Source organism: Anarrhichthys ocellatus, unplaced genomic scaffold (assembly GCF_004355925.1).
Source record: "Anarrhichthys ocellatus isolate YVR2014 unplaced genomic scaffold, GSC_Weel_1.0 scaffold6, whole genome shotgun sequence".
NCBI lineage: Eukaryota > Metazoa > Chordata > Actinopteri > Perciformes > Anarhichadidae > Anarrhichthys > Anarrhichthys ocellatus.
Window position 1 is genome coordinate 5,135,548 of NW_022280036.1, and position 19,661 is coordinate 5,155,208.

Below are 19,661 nucleotides of genomic sequence, written 5' to 3' on the forward strand. Positions count from 1 at the left end.
TGTGTGTGTGTGTGTGTGTGTGTGTGTGTGTGTGTGTGTGTGTGTGTGTGTGTGTGTGTGTGAATCCTATTGCATAGGTGTTTGCAGTATTTGCTCACCTAGGGGTGAGTTGGCTATGCTCAGTGCACAGCTTCCAAAAATAACTTGTTCCTTCATTAATTGTGGCATTTGGACAGTGACACATATTAACTTGGTTGCTCATGAAAGACTGGGCCTCTAATCATTCCCTTGCTTGCTGCGTTGCTGTGTAGTCAGAGTTATTGTTCTCATAAATCATAAGGATGCTGTAATTTGTCCAACCCTCATTTGACCGGCTTTGGAAAAGAGCAGAGACTGAACAGCCTTTGGGATTTAAGATAATTATCTTATCTGAAGCTGTACATCAATTACTGACACAATGCCAAAAACAAAATAATAGTTCTCCAGTTTACCTGATTGATCATTTCACCAAAATCAATGACTTCACTTTGTTCAATGGTATTTTCTCCTTTTGAGGGGATTAAGATGATAGATTACTGAAAGACATTGGCCACTTAGGGCAGATATTAATACATATAGATAGACTGCAGCCTTTTTTAATTTTCTTTGACAGGTGATGTATTTTGTTTTTCTTCGGGTAACCCATATAATCAATTTTAATTCCATCAGTACAGTAATTCTTACCCAGCAAATCATATACTATACAAATGTATCATCATGTGTATTTCGTTTTTGCGACATACTGTATAGCCAGCCCACACTGAATAGATGCTTCATGCACGTTGTGCTGTTGTACATCTGTTGTGTCAGATAAATGACATTTTGGTTTTGACATTGGTTTGGCTGGTAGAAAATCAGTGGTTATGCATTTACAAAGCATGAAAAAGAACATACTGGAAGTCCTCCTGGCAGGGCTTTTGAGTCTGCATAATTTTTTTAACATGTTGCCTCGGGGTTCAATGTTCTTCTGCTGCAGTTGACTGGATTTTACTTATGAATGCAGTGGGGCCACGCATCAGACTTGGAGTTAATTGGTAACAAATAAGCATGTATTATGCACCATGGGGCTGATAAAGTGCATCCAGCGAGTTGGAGTCAGATATAGGGCTATAGTGGGACAGAGAGACTTACAGTAGAGCCAGTGAAACAGAGACGGAGGTGTAAACAGTGGGTTCTTCTCATTAGCTCAACAACATGACAGTTGGAATTTGTTAGGAACAGTGGGGGTTAATGGCGACTGTTGGTGGGCAGACCACTAATTAAAATGTTATTTGTGAGGTTGGGTTTAGTTCAGACTGATTAATGCCTCCCCTGTTGTGGTTAACTTTATTGCAATGTAGGATAAGCAGGCACATAAGTTACAGTATTGTAATTGGTGTAGGAGCTGTATGTCTTTGTAGAAAACATCTCTGCATATAACATAAATTAAGCTGAGTATGTATTTAATAGCTGCAGACACAGAAATTGGCTTCAATGTAACACTGAACCTAGTACACAAAACGATGGTGCAGACTACAAACAGTTGTCGGGTAATCACAAACAAAACAAAATATCTGGCTTTGGTTCAAGGATTTTGTCAATGAAAGAAATTGGCTTGAGAGATTCAAACTCAAAAGTATGAACGAGAAAATGGACTGAAGAAGTGGGAGTTTGTACATGAGTGTGTAATACACTGTGTATGCAGCACACTGGATATTTTCATTGTCAGTAAAAAAAAATAAAATATAGCATGTCAATTAGATCTTTCATGGTATTTTTACATGGTATAATGTGAAGACTTAAAACAAGCTGTGAAGGTTAATCCCATAACTAGTATAATAGCTGCACTGTCCTGTTGAATTTTTGCCTAACAGAATTTGGGTATACAATATTTGGGTTAAAGTCTGGTTTCTTCCGCCTTCTCTTCTGACAATAATTAACTGACCTACCCTGGTGTTTTGTGTCGGGTAAAACCTGAACTCATGTCCTTGGTGAAGCATGTGACCGAATAATCCTTCTCCTTCACCAAATGTGCCAGAGCAGCACTTCAGCTGAGTGTGTGTGTGAGAGAGAGAGAGAAAGTTCGTGTGTGTGTCCCTTCCTGTTGTGCTGTCAGCATGAGGCCCCATGTTATTCCCACAGGACACTGGGACATATGTGACCCCTCACAGCTAGAATAAAAACACACATCCACCAACTACACACACACACACACACACACACACGCACAGAGCTCTGAACCATGTAGACCTGTCATGCTTGACCCATGCTAGCCGTACGCACGCACGTACGCACGCACGCACGCACGCACACACACACACACACATAGGGCTGTTAATATTATGCTAGTGATGACCTTCACCGGTCTTACCGTGAATATTTTGCTGTTTGGATGTCTACAGCTCTGTGTGTGTTTGTTGTGCTTGTCGGGCATTTAGCGTGTTTGTGTGGCGGTTTGTTAGAGTTTGTGAAAGCACACGCACATACACACAAGCTTCCATGTAAGAATTTGTCACTATGGTTAAATGTCAGGATATTTGATGTTTGTGTGTGCTCATCCACTTTTTTTGCATCCTGCTATTTGAGTCTTAGAGAAGGTACCTCATTCATTCATTTATTATATATTAGTGCTGGGCAAGTTAACGCGTTAATTTCGCGTTAATTTCGCGTTAACGCATTCATTAATTAACGCCGACAATTATTTTGTCGCGCGTTAAGGCATTTTTTAAATTTATTATAATTTTTTTTAATTTTTAAAAAAAAAATTTTAATTGAAAGACAAGAGACAATACATATACATAACAACAAGAGGATGACAAGAACAGTGGGATAAAAGCCAGCAAACATCCTATAGTCAGTAATTTTAGTGCACCTATATGCTGAAATTCATGGTAAACGCATTTAAATGGCACAGATCGGGAGCGAGCGAAGGACTTTGAAAGTTAGCGGAAAGATTAATGTGAGACAACATCCGGTTTCTTCAGACGAACATCCGGTTTTCAGAATAAGATGCCAACAAAGTATGAATTATATTCACATTAAGTATAAAACATGCTACCTGCATCTCATGAACCAAATGTTATTGCCCTTTTGTTCATATAGCAGTACTTTTAAAATAAAAGTGCGCAATACACTACTTTTAAATTCATTATTGAACTTTGTCATAACAATGCGATTAATCGCGATTAATCGCAAAAAATCCATGCGATTAATCGCGATTAAATATTTGAATCGTTGCCCAGCACTATTATATATACACACACAACTGTGGGTTGAACCCATTTCAGGTCGTATTGTGACTGCTGTTACTCAGGAAGCTGGTGAGACAGAGAGAAACAGAGAGAGAGACAGAGAGACAAAAGAGCAACACAGTACTCTGTAGAGGGATCAGAATGAGCAGAGTAGGTTTTTAGGTTTAGACTCACACATGCAAGCAAAATGCACACACACCACAGGACTCAAAAGCACATCTGGCTCCACAGCTGTACTCACTTAAGGCCTCTGCCCCAGCTCTACTGGTGTGTATATCCATGTGTCTGTCTGTGTATTCATCCCTTATATCCACCCCCAAATCAAAAATGGATCTGTTTTTGGTTGGTCCAGTTCAGCCCAGTAAAGTGGGTTACTCTGTGTGTGTATGTTTAAGTCACCAACAAAGTATCTGTTTCAGATCAGCTGCAAGTCAAAACCATGAATGAGTAAAGAGAAACATATACGGTTCCACTTAAGACATAAAAATGAAGCCAAAAAAAGACATGTTTGTGAATATATTCACTCCCCGAGGACCTCTTTCTGGCAACTTGACATTTATTGAGATTGCTTTCATCCTGGAGTTTTCATTATACTTATGTACTTAAAATGTTGATATTAACAGACCCATTGATGTGTCTGCCTAAATTTATCTCTAGATTAAACAGCTGCCAGCATCTTAAACAGTACATAGATTTTGTACTTTAATGCACATTACTAAGGCTGGGATCACAGATCCAGTGCAGTGACATGAGAACCTAAAAGTTTGCTGTAGCATACACTCTTTTTGGTGTTCATGAAGAAGTGGTCCAACTTTAGTGCTTGTTATGTGGAAATCCAATGGTTGTCAATCCAGAAATATTTTATCCTTACAAACAAACTTTCCTTGTGCAAGTCTAACAATACAGTTTTATCATGTTCTATGTACCATCATAAACATTAACAAATATCCTGATGAGTAGTTTTGAAACACTCTTTTATCTTACACGAAAACGAGAAAACCACGTACCAAAACTGAACAATTCTGTGTCCAAGTAACTAAAAATGGTGTAACGGTTTTGGAAATATCTGACATTTGGAGTTTAGAAAACTGCAAGAATGTAGGTGGAAAATGACTGTTTCCTAATATATTTACTCTGTAACTTTTTTAGATTACAAACTACTCAACAAAGTATTTGTGTCACTTGTATTTAACAGGACTTCATCTGTGAGAAACATAAAATTAATAGTAATTTTAAATTGAAGCTGTAGTATTTCGGAAATAGTGAGCCTTCTTGTGCAGAAACAAGTAGTTATTTAAATCATATTCAATCAAAAGAAAATTAATCAATAGCAACAATTATCTAATAATCATCAGGTGTCATTTACCGTGCAAAAATGAATTCATTGCTTCGTTGGTCAGACAAAACAAGCAAGATGCCACTTTGGGCTTTTGTAACTTGTGAGGGCATTTTCACCCTTTCCCAACATTTGACAGAAAATAAATGGAACAGATTAATCAATAATAATTGTTAGTCGCTGCCCTTCAATGTAACTGTCCCACATTGCATACTTTAAATATTATTGTTATTATTAGTATTATTTATTTATTATTATTATTATCATGACCATCATCATTACTATTGATATTATCATTATTATCGTGATTATTATTCTCCAAATATAAAGAGTAACAATTATTGCTGATGCTGTGCAAATGTCCCCCATATCCTTTCAGTTTCAAAACTCCAAAGTATTACCTCTAATGTCGTCTGACTAGAAGAGGCTAAGGTTGAGAGCTTATGATCAATCTGCAGTGTCAAATATCTTTTCCAAACAAATGAGGTTACACTCTTGAGGACAAAATCAATTTAACTAATCCCAGTCACTTGGTTATTTTCACCCCAAACCAGTAATTAGTCTGTAATTAGTCTACTTATCAGATCAAATGGTGGAGTGTTTTTTCTCTGTATAGTCTGACCTCAAAGGTATGTATTCATGCACACAGGTAGCTAGCTATCCTGTAATAACCAAATCCCATAACACCACAGAAGCAGGCCTCCAGTAACCACGGCAGCTGGTGTTGCCACGGCAGCGACATGTGACAGATGTGAGCCGCATACATATCTCCATCAGCGTTAATGGGCTCCTCATAGCTGTGTGCGTGTTAGTGAGAGGCAGAAAGAGGGTGAAAATATATGGAGTTTATGTGAATAATAGTGTGTGTTGGCGTGCATGTGTGTGTTTTTGGAAAAAAGGTAAGAGAGAATATAGTATATAGTTTGTGTGTGTGTGTATGTGTGTGTGTGTGTGTGTGTGTGTGTGTGTGTGTGTGTGTGTGTGTGAAAAGAGAGAAAGAGAGCGATCATGCCCTCCTTATGCCTTTCAGGTGTGAAAGACATTACCATATAAAGAGGCAGCTTCATCAATAACAGCAAGACGGTTTGGATGGATGGATGTGAGTGTTTGTGAGGGGAGGCATAGATGCTGATGCAGGCTGAATTGAAGATTTTCCCTCTGGGTTTATGTCAATTTGAACCAACCCCAAGCGCACACACCATCTCTAGATCTAGTGTTCATTACTGTACCCTCTCTATTTCAATTTGATAAGTTTACTGATATTTATCAGAAACCCAATTATTAAAACAACAACCCAAGATCTGTGTTTATCTAAGTAGTTTAAAAATGTACAAAAAACGTTTAAAAAACTACAAAGGAGCATATAATTATTGACACATACATTGAGTGATCCTTAAATCCACAAAGCCCCCGTACAATCTAATGCAATAAGTTCAACAGTCTTATGATAAATACAGCCTACATGGGCGTTACGGTGTTACAGAGACCGAAACAGCAAAATGGTCTCATTTATGAGACTAGTCAGGAGACTGGCAGTACTTCTCAAGCTAACAGATGGACCTATATGTGAGTGAAATAACATCTTGGAACAGCAGAGATCAGTGTTCACATTTTCTAATGGTGAAACGTCTTCAAGGAAGATAATCATATTTATCGTTGGGCTTTTCACTGGTGTTCCATCATGTGTTAATTTGTACTAAAGAACACCGGCAGGCTGGAAAATCATTTCTGATCATGTGCGTCTTTGTTAGCACCGTTTCCCATCCTGTCTCAAATCGATACTGTCGGTGCGATGATGTACAATGTCATGAAGCACACAGTGACTAACAATAATCATAACAGCGACTTCCCCTCTACTCCTGTCATCTACGCAGTCTACACATCGCAACCAGTAGAGCCCCTTTGGGATGAGGTGGAACCAACATGAACATACTGCTTCAGATTTTGCAGGAACAAATTTGCATTGACCGAGATCCCTACGGATTTTTCTCAGCACTTTATATCATCTATACCTTGAAGAATATCCACTGTTATGGAGACAAACAGGGTTCAATGCATACCACTTCGATGAACTTGTGGCCAGTGTCTTGTGCTGTTTTCTGAGTCTCACACCTCCTTTTGCTTGCCCCCCGTCTCTCTCTCTCCCGCCTTAATGTCTTTATATCCCTCTCTCATTTAGCATGCCTGCAGATATTACCATGCAGAGACACACTAACACACAATCTCTCTGTCTCTGTTTCTTTCTCTGACACTTACACTTTTTTTTTCTAAATTCGGCTCTGCAGAAAGAAGAATGAGAGAAACAAAGATTTAAATTTAGAGGAGGAGAGGGAGGAAGAAGAGGAGGCCTGAGGAAGAAGGATAAACATTAGTAGTAAGAGAAAGGAAAGCAGACAGTTTTCCCTAATAGTGCTATCATTGTCTTTACTGTCTCTGACCCAGAGCCGACACACTTAATTAGACTAACACAGTCAACCCAATGTGTGTAACCTATAAAGAGCCAGAGAAGCTGCAAAAAGCTCTGCCTGTTCCAAAAGACAGCAGATTGAATTTGAGTTTGCCAATGTGTATTCATTACGAAATTTAACACAAAACCAAACATTATTAGATCCAGTATATGGATGTAGTATCAAGTGTTTGGACATTGAGTGCCATTGTTGATTTGCTTTATTATGACTCTTGAACTTAAGTCCCTGCTTATTTGCTAATTTTAAAAGAAATTAAAGGGACTTGGTTCCAAAGACAATTTTGTCACTTGGCATTGCTAGTCTCCCATTGAATGACTTCCTGCTAAATTAAGGTTCAACATATACATACAGGAGAGAGGACATCTTGGTGGTCAAGTTGTCTTGATTTTGGCTGCGGGGACATTTGTCATCAGCCCCGTCTCTCTCTATCCCCCTATTTCATCTGTAAAATAAAGGCAAAAATAAGAAAACATATATTAAGATCAAATAAATAGTTGTAGTCCACTCAAAGCAGTGACAACAAAAAGACAGTTTTACATTTATTGTAACCTCTGGACACCTCACAGACTACAAGACCAAAACAAACACCACTCCTGCACACCAACAACACATTGCAATAACAGGCAAATCACATGCATGAGTAAACACACCCAAACTGGCACACAACAGATACTCACACAATGCACACACCAAGGCACTCTGAGGTTCATATAAAACACACACAAATGCACACACACACACTGACGTGTGTATGTGCTCTACCAAGAGCACACTGCACTGCTGGAGGGTGGTGAAAGTGGCAGCAGCACCTGCTGCCATTAGATCCATAGCTACCATGGCAACTGCCTCTCCATCAACCACAATACAGAATCAAGTAGAAAACACTATACAGTAGTTATTCACCTGTCTCCTCTATTTGCCTCCACCTGTCTAGTTGTTCATATATGGTATGTTTGTGTTTGTGGTCATACAAAGTTTGAGATTTTATAAATGCAGTAACCATATATACGTATATGTATTTTTTTGTGCGTATCTATCTATCTGTCTGTCTGTCTCTGCCTATCTTATATCTCTGTCTATCCATCCATCCTACCTGTCTATCTGTCAGTCGTGCAAAATGTGCAGTGCCTGTTCAGACACTGTTTTTCTTTGCTGGTTGTTTTCCTCAGTCTTTTAAAAGTTTTCAATTCCATCATCCAGAGCCAAGATGAAAAGTGAAAATGTTTCAGTAAAGCTGCAGGTGCCAGCTCAAACATCCTGTGACACTGTGAAGTCTCGCTCACTGAACGGGTTATTTGAAGACCTGCTAACCACACTTTTAATATTAGCCAACCTGCTGTCACAAGCTGATACATCACACAGAAACATACCTTGCACACACATGCGCCGTCACAGGCTATCACATTGTCAGATATAACACATCTATCTTCAGCATCTCACACAAGGAAAATCTCATGACAGGCTGAGGACGGTGTGACAGGGATGAAGTGTATTTCTATGTTTTGGGTATGTGTGTGTGTGTGTGTGTGTGTGCTTTACTTTCTCTTTGTGAAAACTAATTTAAGTTTTCAACCATCAAAATGAGGGTGCTTGCAAAGTGAGGCCTTTTTAGCGGGGCTTTATTTCTTCAAGGGACTATTTTATGGTTACAGTAGAACGATAAAGATACAGTATGCATGTGTTGGGGTGACGATGTATGTGAAAGTAGCAGCTCTGAGTTATAAAATTTCTGCCACATTGATTGATTAGTAAATAGCTGCTTTAAAGGTCAATTTGCTGCAAAAATGACAGATTGCTCTGTGAGGTTTGTTCATATATTTGGTCTGGATGTTGATGTTTGGATGTGTTGTAATGTGGGATGGATATAAAAAAAGAGATGAAGTCATCATGCACATACAGCTTCCTGCAGCCTTGTTGCAGTGCAGTGCTTGTGTCAGCTAGCTTTATTTACAGTATGAGCTCACCGATATGTGAACAACCTGCTACTGTGCCTTCACAGCCATAAGAGAACACATTGGTGTTTTAGTGTCTGACAAATATCATGACATAAAAAAAAACTAAAGCTAAAGCCCCTATCTAATACAGCATTTGAAAATTTGCAAAAGATTCCCAAAGTTTGACAGATTTCAGTCCAACATGCTGTACATACGTGTATAAATGTTCAGCTAAAGAAGATTCATGTTGATCTGTATTTCTTTTATCATGTCCTTGTGAACAATGTGATTTTGCAAACCTGGTTTAAAGTTTTTTTAATGGTAGAAGTTAGACCACAGCTGCTTTTAATAGTGTAATGGAAGCTGGAAAGAGAGACATGGATAGAAAGAAATAGAAGGAAAGATGAGCATGTGGAAAGAGTTTTGTTCAGAAAGGAGCAGTGGCCTCGCTCACACTCTTCTTCTGTGTGTTTTTGTGAGTGCTTACTGTGACAACAGAGCTACCTTTTAGGGTCAAAATTAGAGCCATGGCTCTGCCAGTCAGTCGTTCATGTTTTACAAGTACTGTAATGGCATTCCTGTCCTAAAGACACTGCACTGCAGGACTGCAAATGTGTGTGTGTGTGTGTGTGTATGTGTGTGTACATTCCTAGCTTAACTATATAGGTTAAGAGGCTGTCTAATGCCAAAGATAAGTTGAGAAGAGAACTGTGTGTGTGTGTGTGTGCGTGTGTTTATTTTAAGCAGCATTGTGAATCTATTGTATCAGAGCATTGTAAAGGGCAGGAGGTGAAACAAGAACAAGGATGACATTTAAGCTGCAGTTTCTAGTCCGGCTGCATGGCAGACTTCACTGCAATATAGTGGCCCAATTACATGTAGTATTTAAAAAAAGAAGCTTTCATTCTTTTATGTAGTTCCAAAATTAGAAATTTAGAAAATCTTGACTTTATAGTGGCTGTTTTAATTTAGCTTATCATTATGAAGTAAATGTTGAATGCACATTATAGCTATAGAATAATGACACCGGCTGCTTTTTGACGGGTTCCCTATAAGCCTCGCTTTCACTAAGCTATTCTGTCTGCCAACGGGTACGATCTGCTGGAAGAATGAAGGCTCAATTACAGCACAAAGCTGTGGAAAACTAAATGCAGTGTGTCCTTTGCATTGTGGACCACTCTTTACAATGAAAGTAGCAAGCACCAACTCATAGTGCTAAAAATACAGCCAGATGATGTCATGTGGTATTTGCATATTGATGACATCATCACACATTTATTTCCCAAAAGCTTAAAGGTGGTTCTGGTTAGCCTACTTTCTGCAGTATAGGATGTAGGCGACTACAGACCGTATGGTTCTGCAATACTGTGTGTTTATACAGTTTATCTATAGTATCTGAGGAAAGAAAGCTGTGCTTATAGGGGCTGAATACGAAATTCAGAGAAAATCTATGATTGAGAGATTGCCTGCACGTGGCTCTCAACATGGTGATGGCTGAACCGGCAGTTAGCAGCTAATAGTGCCGACAGAGCAGCAAAGATTACCTGAGGGAAAACTGGAGAGTGGGCGTTATGCCTCCCAACAACGCTGTTGGTGAGGACAGCGTTATCAGCCATTGGTCAGGACGGCGTTATCATCGGTAATCGCTGTATGAGCGCAGTTCAGAGCGGTAAGTGGGCCACACACACAGGGACACACATGCCCTAAAGGGTATGGTCGGCCTGGCTACCAAAACAAAGAATGGAGCAGCTTGAATTACAACACACAGAACAGGAGTGTGACTTCACTCTCTGCTCAGGATGAATTACTCTACTATATCTTTACAAAGCAAATAGTTGTTTGCTGCTAAATTAATGTCATGTATAGAACCTTTGACACACATCTTTAATAATTAATTTGTCCCCTGCCAGGCTCTTTTTCTTTCCATTTCTCATCAATCCCTCACCCCGTACTGACTAAATAACATAAACATCCTCCACTTTCTCTGAACGCTTATCAACCATCTCAGTTCAGCAGTAATCTGTCATTATTCTCTCCAGTCTATCAACAAGATGGAGGAAGGTGAAAGAAAGAGAGGGAAGGGAAGAAAGAGATAGGAAATAGTGGAAATAGAGGTTTAAAGCAAAGGCTACACAAAGGTGCAAGGCATAGATGGAAAAGATTGTTGTGTGTGTGTGTGTGAGAGAGAGAGAGAGAGAGAGAGAGAGAGAGAGAGAGAGAGAGAGTTAAATTGGCTGTTTGTTCCCAGTCTGTGTTTCAATCAGACACAGGACAGGCTCTAGCCGTTAAACTTTCCAATTACCTTGAGCAGATGGAGCCTCCGGGGCTTGATTTAAAGGGTTCGAAATGGTTGTTGTTTACAGTCATCTGCTATTGACTGTATACCAGGATACATACAGTGTCAGAGAGGGATTCATACTAAAGCAGATCTCTCCCTCTTTAATCTTTACCCCATATATCTTTATATCTCCACTTTTAACACTTCCGTGTCACTGAATCTCCTATTTGGTATTTGGTATCTGACAAAGCACAAGTAATATCTGACTGATCACATCTTCTAGATCAGCAGCAGTCTAGTAGTTCAATGCAAGCTGGTGGGCAGACGGTTATCATGTGGAATCCAGGTTTGATGCCCATGTGAAACCTGGATGAATAAGTCTCCCCTCCTTTAATAACAACTGTGCTCTTGAGCAAAACTCCTAAACCTCAGTGGCTCCCTTTGAGGAGCTCAGTGGCCAACAGTGGAGCACTGTGGTCGCTTTACGGAGCTCCCATGTATGAATGAGTGCTACTGTGTGATTATGAAACCTGGAAAAGAGCAAAGACACGCTGTTGACTTTCATGGATAGGACTGTTAAAAAACTTTTTTAGTTTTAGAGGCTCGCAGGATGATTCAAGCACACCCTGAGGAAGTTTAAGGTTTATGTTAAAGCACATAAAAGCTCTTTGTACAGGCCTGGGGGAACCACCGGACAAATTGTTTTGGAGTCACGGGCAAACATGTATAACATGGTTTGTTTATCTAAATATCTGTTTTTCAAAGTAGAGTTAGTGTTTTATGTCAAGTAAAATTAAGTTAATAATCTGTGAGAATATTAGTTTGAATATAAATGCACGTAGTCCTATTGTTCTGATATCAGTATACTGTCACAGCCCGGCTCAGAGACTGAAACAAGAACAGGGAGACAACAAGCTGGCGGCCAAAAAGAAACAATTTATTTGTCTCACCAAAAACAAGTAGCACAATGTTCACAGCCGATTACACCACGACGGCACCGACTGTCGCGAGCCCGTCAACAACGATCTTCCTTTGGCCAACCCAAGGCTGCTGAATGAAGAGGGCTTTTAAAGGCAGAACCACAACGGCTCAGGTGTGGCTCATCCAGCTGACGACCCTCCAATCAGCAACTGTAACAGATCATCACACACACACACACACACAACAGGGACACCTAGTGTATGGGAGGAGGGTCGTCACAATACATTTTAAGCAACATGAGGTGGTGGGTGAAAATTCCTCTTGTTTTTAGTGATAATTAACAAATGTTAATGATGAGGAACATTGTCAACATTATACCTGCTTCACATCAGCATGTCAGCATTATGAGCATGTAAGCATGCTTGTATTTGAATTTAGTTTGAAGCACCGATAAGCTTAAGTAGCCTCATAGAGCCACTAGCGTGGCTGTAGACTTTTGTCTGTCAATATCCATTTAGCTTTTTTTAAATTTTTCTTAGAGTTGTCATCGAGGAATTCTGCAATAAATATTGGACAAAAGAAGAGGGGTGTGAGATGTAGGTTCCTGGCGGTAATGACACAGGGAAATTTGCAGTCATAGTACATATCCTAATCACGTCGTCAGGACGTTGTAATTATCATAATTTGTTCAACTCTAGGTTGATGACAATATTTCAGTCATAGCCTGCAGATGTAGACTCGCACACAACCTGGCACGTTTACATTTATTTTGAATTCTGTAGTTTTCATGGTTGATGTCTTTCAACCTTTTTGTCTAATGCTGAGCCAGGAAAAACTGTATTTTTGAGGTTGTGCTGTTGTGTGTGTAAGTATACATATTTCTGTGCACACACTTTTCACCTGTTTCAGTGTGTGGGCTCACATGTATGCGTGGGAGTTGTCGGGCAGATCTTTACCTTCAGTTCCTTCTCAGTGAGCCTCACTAACCTTGAGATGGAAGGATACCGGAGGGAAGAACGGATGCGTGGTGAAAAAACGAGGAGAAAAAAGGGAGCAGGGGAGGAGTGAGGGAGTGTGTGTTCAGGTGTGGGATACGGCAAGATGGATTGCCCAACCCAATAGGCAATTTATCACTGTCAGAGAGAGAGAGGTGGAGAGAGAGTAGGGAGAGAAAAGAGAGGGAGAGTGAGGGATATATAAAAGAGAGGAAAGGATGGAGGGTTTGGGGGAAGATAGAAGAAGAAGTAAGTGGAGGAAAAAAGGGGATAAACAGTTGTGATAGAGAAGCCCAATGAATCATACACTTTATGTACAATCAGATAAACTCTTACAACAGGTCATTCTCTGGAAAGGATGAACACAGATCAGGAAAGACTTTAAAGTATAGGCAGTGTAGTTTTTTCTGCGCAAGAGTGTTTTAACAATGCTGTCCCTGTGTTGCACATTTAGTAAAGCTAGTAATGTATCTTTGATCTGTACAGTGTGTTGGACAGGCCACTAGTGTGTGGAGCATCAAACAAATACTTCTCAAATGTCTCACTGGCAATAAGAACAGGCATTTTTGTCTCAAGCCCTGATATAAATGGACAACCCGTTTACAGTAGGTGAAGGTGAATTCAGAGCCTATTTAGACTAATGGTAATTATAACAGTCCTTCTAAATGTTCAATCAAACATCATATTTAGACCGTACAGTTGTGGGAACAACAAATTATCTGTATTTTTACTGTGAGTATGGTGTTACAGAATTATCCTGCAGAGCCACCTGTAACTCCTGCAAATATCCGAAAAAACACATACATAGAATACCTTTTCTCTTAATTTAACTAGCAATGAAGCCCACTACCTCATCTATATTCATGCTCCAGGCAACTGGCTAATTGGCAGCTAGCTAACACACTGAAGTAGATTGTTTCCACATTTGTAGCTTAATTTACAGTGCAGCTCTGATGCAGATGGTGGAGTAATTTAAAAACAGGCAGCAGAGTTTATATGCACTAATTTACAGTCAGGCACCACCATAGCCAGATAGCCAGAAAATTTAAAAACAGTCACTGGCAAGCAACTTCCACATTAAAAAAACAGGCATTCATTTTAAACAAGTATTTCATTTACAGCTGGGCACTGATGGCCAGGTAATAAAAACCAGGCTCCCTTCCAGTCAGCTAGCTCATTTACAGCGTAGCAGGGGGCTGCTCTGTAGACCTCGCTCTGTACAAGCCTGGGCAAGAGTCATAGCTCAGGCTGTTAATGGGAGGGAAGCATTTGCCACACATAGTGTATATACATACATCATCCACACAGACAGACACACACTCTTAATATGCACAAAGCATAAAGGACAAATACACTAATACAAACACTTTACATAAGAGCGAGAGAGAGAGAGAGAGAGAGAGAGAGAGAGAGAGAGAGAGAGAGAGACTTAACTGATCTGTCCATAACATCTGTTTCTAGTATTTTGTATCCTCTTTGATTGGGTTTAACATCCCACTACACACATACACACTCATCATATGTGCATATGTGTTTCCAGTGAGGAAAACACAGCTTCATGGAGCAGAATGGGTGATGAACACTTAACCCAAGATAATCCCAGGCAACGTTCAGACACCCAATTAATTGTGGTTGTCAATCCCAAACAGTGGCTGCATGAATGTAGCCTCTGGCAGGCTGCAGACCGAAGTACGTCACAAACATGGTCGGAGGAAGCGCTTCAAAGACTCGCTGAAGGCTTCTTTTAAAGACGTCTACAATGACCCTGCTTCATGAGAGTCGCTTACCCACAGCCATTTCAAAGAACTGACATTTCAAAGGGTGCTATGATGATCTGTGAAGATCATCAAAGCATGAGAAGCCACTGTCTCATCCTCTGTAAAAGCACCTTCACGCATAAACAATGTCTTCTCAATAAGGAAGAGAAAGTTAGGTTTTTTTGTACATTTTTTATTTGATTGATTATTTACTACAGTGGTTTATGAAAGCTGATGCAATACTGCATAATTACCTGCCATGCCAGTTTGACTGAGGCTGAAAATTGGCTTGAGCATTTAGAAAGAGAATATCAGAGTGCGATCAATGTGAGCAATAGCACAAAAACATCTCTTAGGTGTTATAACATCTGACACTTGTATTATTACTGACTGATAGTGAGGCCTCACCACAACATTATACAGTGCACTCATGCTGTGCCAGTGTACAAATATGTACACACAAACACACTTTAAATCTCCAGCGAGACAGAATGCAGCAGGTAATTTACACCCCCTATAGCTAGTTAGTTGTGTATGCTAATTAATTTCTGCACTGCTATGGCAACACAAACATTCTAATGTGTTTTGCTCTGTTATTAATATAGCGTGTCAACATCGCAAGGGAGTGTGTGTACATGTACGCTGATGAGTGTGTGATCTGTATGCATAAGCGACTTTATGCATGTGTGCCAACATGTGTGTATGTGTGTGTGCAGGTTACCGTTGTGTCCTAACCAATGTAACTCCTACACGAATTATTGGATCAAATGAAGGAATGATCAATTAAAAATGTGATTAAAGGAGATATACCTCAGTGAGAGAGGTGGGGTGCAGGTAAGAGACAGAGAGAGAGAGCAAGAGAGAGGAAAAGCATTGGGTGAGTTGTTTATCACTGATAGGAAACAGACACAAACAAAATGAAATTCTGGGGAGGCAGTGGCTGGTTTTCTTAATGTCTAGACTCTCACATAAACATAGCTTTTACACCCATGCACATTCTGACATTAATTCAGTTTTCCTTGTGAAGTGCAGTGCAGCAAGGGAGGATTCGCACGCAGAGAAAGAAAGAGTTTCAGACTCAAGTCTAGATTTTAAAAGCTTCTATTTGATACATTACAAGGCTGACAGTGAAACAAGCAGTTATGAAATGAGGTATGAAAAGGGGCGTGGCTCAATATAGGGGGCGGGGATAACCCATACAATAGCAACTTCCGCTGAGAGCAATGCCGCCTCCCACAAGAATCTATGGTTGTGTCCGAAATCACTCACTACTCACTACATAGTGGACTATATAGTGAGTTCACCATTTTGTTGTTCTGTCTGAATACCTAGTGAGAATTCTTATACCCTACAGTGGACTAAGTATCAAACAAGGCATGGTGAAAAGTAGTGTACAACGATGGTCGCTAACCAGGCACTATTCACCATCATGCATTGCGCTAATGGAAAAATGAGAGAAGCACGAGGGAAGAGAGAGGAGCGAGATAACAGCAGAGACAAGTCCATTAGTTGTGGCGCAAAAATAATATATTTAATGTAGACAGAGCAGCGCTGAAAATATGTATTTATCATTAAAATGCATGTCGGTATTAATTATAGATGGTCGACCAACAAACATTGGCACGTTTTAATTGCCCCACATTATGGACGTAATTAACAGCACAGAGAAAATGACCCAAGTTGTGTTTTTTCATTTTGCAGATGAGCACACTATAGTCCTCTATATAGTCCACTACATAGAACTAGGGAGTAGTGAATGAGTGAATGATATTGGACGCAGTCCATGACAAATGTTTTATGCGTTTGGATATGGTACAGGAATCTTTGAACTTTTTTGTTATAGGCCACTTTCACTGCCACACCCCATTTGTGCTGGTGGACCGTTATCTACATTTTGACTTGTCATAGTAGGAAAAGCACAGGTGAAATTGATAACATTAACGATGGCTCAGTTCCGTTAAGTGTCCCAGTAAGCTATTCCAATGATTCAGCATGCACAATGTCTCCAAGTGGCATAAAGCGATTATTAATGTTATTGAATACATCTGTGTTTTTCCTACTATGACGTGTATGAAGTATCTGCTGTGAAAAAAGTATATAGGCATGAACAAAAACACACTCCTTCACACCCAGACATTCAACCTCTATGCCAAATTTCAGCCAAAACTATGGCCGCCAAAGCGTGGGGAAATTTTTGTGGACCGACCGAACGACAGCTGTAGAGCTGTTGGTCACAGCTAAAAACGGGCAATTTCTTTCCTCAGTGCAAGATAAGACATGCATGATGAGTCATCCTGTATGTGGGTTACTCTACAGGTGTGCTTAGTCAATCATCTAGAGCTTGATTGAACACACGTGAATCCAATTGCCAGAAGGTCAAGTTATTACAAATACACCAGAATAATACAAATCCATAGCACTGACACATGTTTATACACATACTGATGTGTTTGATTTCACAACATGAAACCAACTTTCTAATCTCAGCTATGCTTCCTTTCTTCTGTTCATCCACACAATCCCTCTCCTTCACTTTGTCACTCCTTGCTTTCACTCTGACTCTCCTTCCTTTTCTGTCTGTCTCTCTCCTTTCATTTAAACACAGTCACACTTTTATAATTGAGGCTAAATGATGTGGTCATGCTTTAATCAAGATTTCTAGGGTCAATATGATCACAGATTCATTGTTTTATTGTGAATCATTTATGGCCGATATCATTCACTATTGGCTCCTGTTGTTAAACATGGTAACTTCAAGCAAAACAGGGATTCAATACATCGCATAGTATTCTTTTACAATAACTAACTGTGGTACATTTGAGACTTTTAGTCATGGATGTTTTTGATATTTTTCTCACATAGAGTTTATTTATAATGGAAAAAAATGGTTAAAATAGATGTGGGGATTTGAATATGAAATTGCAACTGTGCACATGTCCTACTGACAATAAGCCCGTGGCTGTAGTGGTGGTTAGTAAATCAAAGCTTGAGTGTTGCGGTGAATTATGTCTCCCCTGCTGATGACAGTTTGACTGCAAGAGCCGCAGTAAATCAAATGTGGAAAAGGCTGGCTGCTCTTAAAGCTCTATTACCTGAATAATGTATTCTTCATTTATAAACAAGATGCTTCTTTACTTTTGTTGTCAATTCCACATAAGATATTAAAAGACTCTAAAATGTAATGGGCAGGTTGTCAGATGAAAGCCTGTGTGTGTGAAGTTTTTGTCATTCGTGCAATTTGAACCAGTTGTCTGTTGATGCCTCGAGCTGACAGAATCACGTTTGGTCCAGTATATTACATACTTTAATGTAGTAGCTGGACATGGGTGCATGACAAGCACCTAATATGTCCTAAAGAGAGTGAGACAGAAACACCGAAAGAGAGAGACAGTGACAGACACAGTGTGTTTTGGGAGAGATATTGAGAGAGACCTGTGCATGACCTCTGTCAGTGTAACATTTGTCCCATATGGTGTGTGTGTGTGATATCATTTATAACCTCTGTGTTATTGACCTTGCTCCCGCACAGACATCAGACTCAATCATTCTCACACATACACACTAACACATGCAGCCACGCACACACACACACACACACACACACACACACATGCACACCCATCATCATTGCACACCATCATTCTCCATCATGAGACCAATGTGCATGATCATGAGTCACCAACACAATCGCAATTTATCGTATTTATTTCACAGTGTCTTTCAGTTGTTTTCCATTTTTTCATTCTTCGTCGTTTTCTGTCACACTTCTTCTGCCTTCTACTGTGTGGGTGTGTGTCCTCTCAGAGCAGGTGCTAAAGACCGCCTGCATCTCTTCCGCATGAATTCACTGATCCCAGACCAGCCGAGAAATACCTGTGTGTGTGTTTGCTTACTACAGAGTGTGCTCAGGAGCGAGTTGTGGTGAAATGAATGAGGAGAGAGATGAGAGGAGGTAAATGAGTATGGGGGGGAGGAGAAAAGGTTTACCTTCCTCAGCCACTCATCTGGAACTGATTAAACACACACATACACACACACACACGCTTGCAAATAAACCAGTGTCATTCTGGCTATAACTGACTAAGAACGTACTCCTCTTCTCTCTGCTGTAATGAAGAATCCGACTCTTTTCTGTTTAATTCTTTCTTTTCTCGCTGATCTGCCATCTTCTTCTTTCTCAATAAGCAACAAACTTGGGCTAAATGTAAAATAAATGAAAATAGGGAATGACATAAGTTTGATCACAATGCAAGGTGGGTTGCAATCATACAGTTCAGTGTCAAAATGTTGGCTTATACCCAGTAAGTGGTGGTCAGAGTGTGTGTTTGCCTATTTATGTGTATGTGTGTGTGTGTGTGTGTGTGTGTGTGTGTGTGTGTGTGTATGAAAGGGATGTGTCTTGTCGTGTTTGACAGCCCATTTTCCGGAACCCTTTACCTCCAGTGTGCTGACACACATGCACGCTCAAACACAGAAACAACACTAATGGACAATGGAAGCAGTCTTTTCTTGTCAAATCACAGTAATAGCATCCTTCTGTCCCGACCTCACTAAGAGATGCTGAGGTCACTGATCAGTTAGCTTGGACGTTGTCTTGGTTTCTCTGCTTTCTTTTTCTCTGTCACTCACTCCATCCTTGCACAGTAGAACTGAAGCATTTGTCTGCCCTTGTAGGAGGAAATTAATCTCTCTCTCTCTCTCTCTCTCTCTCTCTCTCACACACACACACACACACACACACACACACACACACACACACACAC

The 19,661-nt window shown here is 40.0% G+C and overlaps 1 protein-coding gene across 2 annotated transcripts in view; it reads left to right on the plus strand.

Annotated features, from left to right (window-relative positions):
* Nucleotides 1-19,661, plus strand: part of kif26ba (kinesin family member 26Ba) — an 81,535-nt gene that overhangs the window by 2,575 nt on the left and 59,299 nt on the right. The gene's annotated exons all lie outside the window — the stretch shown is intronic.